The sequence below is a fragment of the Anser anser genome (assembly GCF_964211835.1).
Source record: "Anser anser genome assembly, contig: HAP1_SCAFFOLD_55, whole genome shotgun sequence".
Classification (NCBI taxonomy): Eukaryota; Metazoa; Chordata; class Aves; order Anseriformes; family Anatidae; genus Anser; species Anser anser.
In genome coordinates, this window is record NW_028153463.1 from 692489 (window position 1) to 698745 (window position 6257).

The window sequence follows — 6257 nt, forward strand, 5'->3', positions numbered from 1 at the left end:
CTTCTTAGAGTACCCCAAACTCAGAAAAAAAGGACTCAAACCTTTATCTCCAGCTCCCAAAGCTGGCATTTTCAATAAACTATTCTCTGACCCTAACCCCTAAACCGCCCGAATAGCACCCCGCGACAACCCCCGCACAAGCTCCAATACAACAAACAAAGTCAACAACAGCCCCCAACCCGCCACTAAAAACATCCCTGCCCCATGTGAATAAAACATGGAAACTCCACTAAAATCCGACCGAACAACAAACACCCCAACATTATTCACAGTAGAAACCCCGAACTTCCAAGCCCCCATAAACCCCCCAAACACCAACCCCCCAAAAACAATTGCCACAAACGCTACTGCACATCCAATCACCCGTCAATCCCCCCAAGCCCCAGGGAAAGGCTCCGCTGCTAAAGCTACTGAATAAACAAACACCACCAGCATACCCCCCAAATACACCATAAACAGCACTAAAGCCACGAACGAAACCCCAAGGCCCAGCAACCACCCGCACCCCGCCACAGACGCTAACACCAAACCAACAACCCCATAATACGGCGAAGGATTCGACGCCACACCCAAAACACCCACCGCAAAGCAAATCCCTAAAAAAAACATAAAATAAGTCATTATTCCTGCCCGGACACTACCCGAGGCCTGCGGCTCGAAAAGCCGCCATTGTTCTCAACTACAGGAACTAACCGCAAGCCCCCAATAATTCTACCCCATCTATGCCATTATGCTTAACCCCCCCCCCCTCCCCCCCCGAGGCGGGGGTATTTGGTTATGCATATTCGTGCATAAATTTATATACCCCATATACATACATACTATAGTACCAGTAATATACATTATATACGGACTATCTTATAAGCAGGTGCTAAACCCATACATGTACACGGCCATTAAACCCTTAAACACACTCCTACCAAACCACCCGGCATGAATGTTCTAGGACCATACCCCACAACACCCAATACAACTCCACTCAAGCGCATAACAAGACCCCATTTTAATGAATGCTCACAGGACATGCTCCAACAACAACTCTCCACCACATATCTCATGCAGTTCGTATCAGACGGATTTATTAATCGTACTCCTCACGTGAAATCAGCAACCCGTTGCACATAATGTCCGGTATGACTAGCTTCAGGCCCATACGTTCCCCCTAAACCCCTCGCCCTCCTCACATTTTTGCGCCTCTGGTTCCTCGGTCAGGGCCATCCATTGGGTTCACTCACCCCTCCTTGCCCTTCAAAGTGGCATCTGTGAGTACTTTCACCTTCTCAATGCGTAATCGCGGCATGTTCCAGCTTTTTGGCGCCTCTGGTTCCTCTTATTTTTTCCGGGGTTACCTCACAGGTGGCTATTCCCAGTGATCTCGGGGGTCCCACAATCTAAGCCTGGACACACCTGCCTCACGGCCTATCCTATATTTCAAGGGTCCCTCGATGAGACGGTTGGCGTATATGGGGAATCATCCTGACACTGATGCACTTTGACCACATTCAGTTAATGTTACCTCCACCCTCCGGGTTAAATGGGGCTATTGGATGAATGCTCGTTGGACATAGCACAAAACAACAAATCATTAAGCGCAACCCCTGCGCTTCACAAACTAAACCAGTAAACTTTCGCTAACCACCATGTAGCATAAACCTTCATCGCCCAATCCCAGCAAACTACCTCTAAAACTCCATTAATCATCCCTTCCATGACATCATCGGAACGATGTACATATACACACAAACACATACAAAATAACTTAAACTTATTAGAGAAACTCCAGTACTAAAAATAGTAAACACAAGCAATAATTTCATATACTTCACTCTCACTCACCACTCAACTATCAGCTAACCACACCCCCGTCCACATAGCTTAACACAAAGCATGGCACTGAAGTTGCCAAGATGGCATAAAACATGCCTGCGGACAAAAGACTTAGTCCTAACCTTACGGTTGGTTTTTGCTAAATATATACATGCAAGTATCCGCGCCCCAGTGTAAACGCCCTCGACCACCTACCCCCATACAGGCCTTGAGGAGCGGGTATCAGGCACACCCAAGTAGTAGCCCAAGACGCCTCGCTAAGCCACGCCCCCACGGGTATTCAGCAGTAATTAACATTAAGCAATGAGTGCAAACTTGACTTAGTTATAGCAACAGCCTAACTTCAAGGGTTGGTAAATCTTGTGCCAGCCACCGCGGTCATACAAGAAACCCAAATCAACCGTCCTATTGACACGGCGTAAAGAGTGGTAAAATGCCTATCCTAGCTAACTAAGATCAAAATGCAACTGAGCTGTCATAAGCCCAAGATGCACCTAAACACACCATTAAGATGATCTTAGGAACTAACGACTGATTTAAACCCACGAAAGCCAGGGCCCAAACTGGGATTAGATACCCCACTATGCCTGGCCCTAAATCTTGATACTTACTTTACCGAAGTATCCGCCAGAGAACTACGAGCACAAACGCTTAAAACTCTAAGGACTTGGCGGTGCCCCAAACCCACCTAGAGGAGCCTGTTCTACAATCGATAATCCCCGATTAACCCAACCACCCCTTGCCAACACAGCCTACATACCGCCGTCGCCAGCCCACCTCGAATGAGAGCACAACAGTGGACACAATAGCACCCCGCTAATAAGACAGGTCAAGGTATAGCCTATGGAGTGGAAGAAATGGGCTACATTCCCTATTCATAGGGCACACGGAAAGAAGCGTGAAACCACTTCTGGAAGGCGGATTTAGCAGTAAAGTGGGACAATAGAGCCTACTTTAAGCCGGCCCTGGGGCACGTACATACCGCCCGTCACCCTCCTCAAAAGCCACATCCCACATAACTAATACCATAAATACGCTGAAGATGAGGTAAGTCGTAACAAGGTAAGTGTACCGGAAGGTGTACTTAGAATATCAAGACGTAGCTATAACACCAAAGCACTCAGCTTACACCTGAAAGATATCTACTAGACCGGATCGTCTTGAAGCCCCCCCTCTAGCTCAACCACACAAATAGTACACCAAAACTAAAGAATTTACTAAACTAATTAAACTAAAGCATTTTACAGTCTTAGTATAGGCGATAGAAAAGACACTTAGACGCGATAGAGACCCCAGTACCATAAGGGAAAGATGAAATAGCAGTGAAACAATCAAAGCGACAGACAGCAAAGATCAACCCTTGTACCTTTTGCATCATGGTTTAGCGAGAACAACCAAGCAAAGTGAACTAAAGTTTGCCCCCCCGAAACCCAAGCGAGCTACTTTCAAGCAGTTAAAGAGAGCGAACCCGTCTCTGTTGCAAAAGAGTGGGATGACTTGTCAGTAGAGGTGAAAAGCCAACCGAGCTGGGTGATAGCTGGTTACCTGTGAAACGAATCTAAGTTCCCCCTTAATCCTCCCTACCGGACATCCTGAACCCTAATGAGATGATTAAGAGCTATTTAATGGAGGGACAGCTCCATTAAAAAAGGACACAACCTCGACTAGCGGATAATTCTTACTACTGATCCTACCGTGGGCCCTAAAGCAGCCATCAAAAAAGAGTGCGTCAAAGCTCCACCACCTAAAAATACCAAAATAAGATGATTCCCTTATCACAAACAGGTCAACCTATGAATATAGGAGAATTAATGCTAAAATAAGTAACTCAGGGCCACACCCCTCTAACGGCGCAAGCTTACATAGAAACATTATTAACAGACCTAGACAGATACAAAAACCCCTACAAGACCACGTATTAACTAACCCTGTTAACCCGACTCAGGAGCGCCTATAAGAGCGATTAAAATCTGTGAAAGGAACTCGGCAAATTAATAAGGCCCGACTGTTTACCAAAAACATAGCCTTCAGCAAATTAAACAAGTATTGAAGGTGATGCCTGCCCGGTGACTTAGGTTTAACGGCCGCGGTATCCTAACCGTGCAAAGGTAGCGCAATCAATTGTCCCATAAATCGAGACTTGTATGAATGGCTAAACGAGGTCTTAACTGTCTCTCACAGATAATCAGTGAAATTGATCTCCCCGTGCAAAAGCGGGGATGTGAACATAAGACGAGAAGACCCTGTGGAACTTAAAAATCAACGACCACCGCGAATCCTCAATCAACCCCACTGGGGCCACTACCATCGCAGAGCCTGGTCGATATTTTTCGGTTGGGGCGACCTTGGAGGAGAACAAATCCTCCAAAAACAAGACCATACCTCTTTACCTAGAGCTACCCCTCAAAGTGCTAACAGTGACCAGACCCAATATAATTGATTAATGGACCAAGCTACCCCAGGGATAACAGCGCAATCCCCCTCAAGAGCCCATATCGACAGGGGGGTTTACGACCTCGATGTTGGATCAGGACATCCTAATGGTGCAGCCGCTATTAAGGGTTCGTTTGTTCAACGATTAACAGTCCTACGTGATCTGAGTTCAGACCGGAGCAATCCAGGTCGGTTTCTATCTATGACACACTCTCCCCAGTACGAAAGGACCGGGAAAGTGGGGCCAATACCACAAGCACGCCCCCCCCCTCTAAGCAGTGAAACCAACTAAACCGTGAAGAGGGCCTTCCCCCACCACTTTCAATCCTAGAAAAGGACCAGCTAGAGTGGCAGAGCCCGGCAAGTGCAGAAGGCTTAAGCCCTTTCCCCAGAGGTTCAAATCCTCTCCCTAGCTTCACCCATGATTCAAATAACAACACTAAGCTGCCTCATTATATCCCTCCTATACATCATCCCAATCCTGATTGCCGTAGCCTTCCTAACCCTAGTAGAACGGAAAATCCTAAGCTACATACAATCCCGCAAAGGCCCTAACGTTGTCGGGCCTTTTGGCCTACTTCAACCATTTGCGGACGGACTGAAACTATTTACCAAAGAGCCCATCCGACCCTCTACCTCTTCCCCACTTCTATTCATTCTGATACCAATACTAGCCCTTGTCCTAGCCCTCACCACTTGAGCACCACTACCACTCCCATTTCCCCTAGCAGATCTAAACCTCGGAGTTCTCTTCCTAATAGCCATGTCAAGCCTAGCCGTCTACTCAGTCCTATGATCAGGCTGAGCCTCGAACTCAAAATACGCACTAATCGGAGCCCTACGGGCAGTAGCACAGACCATTTCATACGAAGTGACACTGGCCATAATCCTGCTATCAATAATCATACTAAGCGGAAGCTACACACTCAGCTCCTTTGCCGTCGCACAGGAGCCTCTATACTTCATTTTCTCCTCATGACCCCTAGCAATAATATGATACGTATCCACCCTAGCAGAGACAAACCGAGCTCCTTTTGACCTCACAGAGGGTGAATCTGAGCTAGTCTCAGGGTTTAACGTTGAATACGCCGCAGGACCCTTCGCCTTATTCTTCCTAGCTGAATATGCGAACATTATGCTAATAAATACACTTACAGCCATCATATTCCTAAACCCAAGCGCCCTAGGGCCACCCACAGAACTATTCCCCGTCATCCTAGCCACAAAAGTCCTCCTACTATCTTCTGGTTTCTTATGGGTCCGAGCTTCATACCCACGATTCCGATATGACCAACTAATGCACCTACTATGAAAAAACTTCCTACCCCTCACACTAGCTCTGTGCCTCTGACACATCAGCATACCTATCTGCTATGCAGGCCTACCTCCTTACATAAGGAAATGTGCCTGAACTACAAAGGGTCACTATGATAAAGTGAACATAGAGGTATAACAGCCCTCTCATTTCCTGTTGACCTTAGAAAAGTAGGAATTGAACCCACACAAGAGAAATCAAAATTCTCCATACTTCCCTTATATTATTTTCTAGTAGAGTCAGCTAATCAAGCTATCGGGCCCATACCCCGAAAATGATGGTTTAACCCCCTCCTCTACTAATGAACCCTTACGCGACCCCAATCATAACCTTCAGCCTCATCTTGGGCACCACAATCACAATTTCCAGCAACCACTGAGTTCTGGCCTGGACAGGACTGGAGATCAACACACTAGCCATCATTCCCCTAATTGCCAAATCCCACCACCCATGAGCAGTAGAAGCCGCAACGAAATACTTCCTAACCCAAGCAGCTGCTTCCACCCTGGTCCTATTCTCTAGCATAACTAATGCCTGAGTCACCGGCCAATGAGACATCACACAAATAAACCACCCAACCTCCTGTCTACTACTGACAGCAGCAATCGCTATTAAACTGGGCCTAGTGCCATTTCACTTCTGATTCCCAGAAGTACTACAAGGATCACCACTAATAACAGCC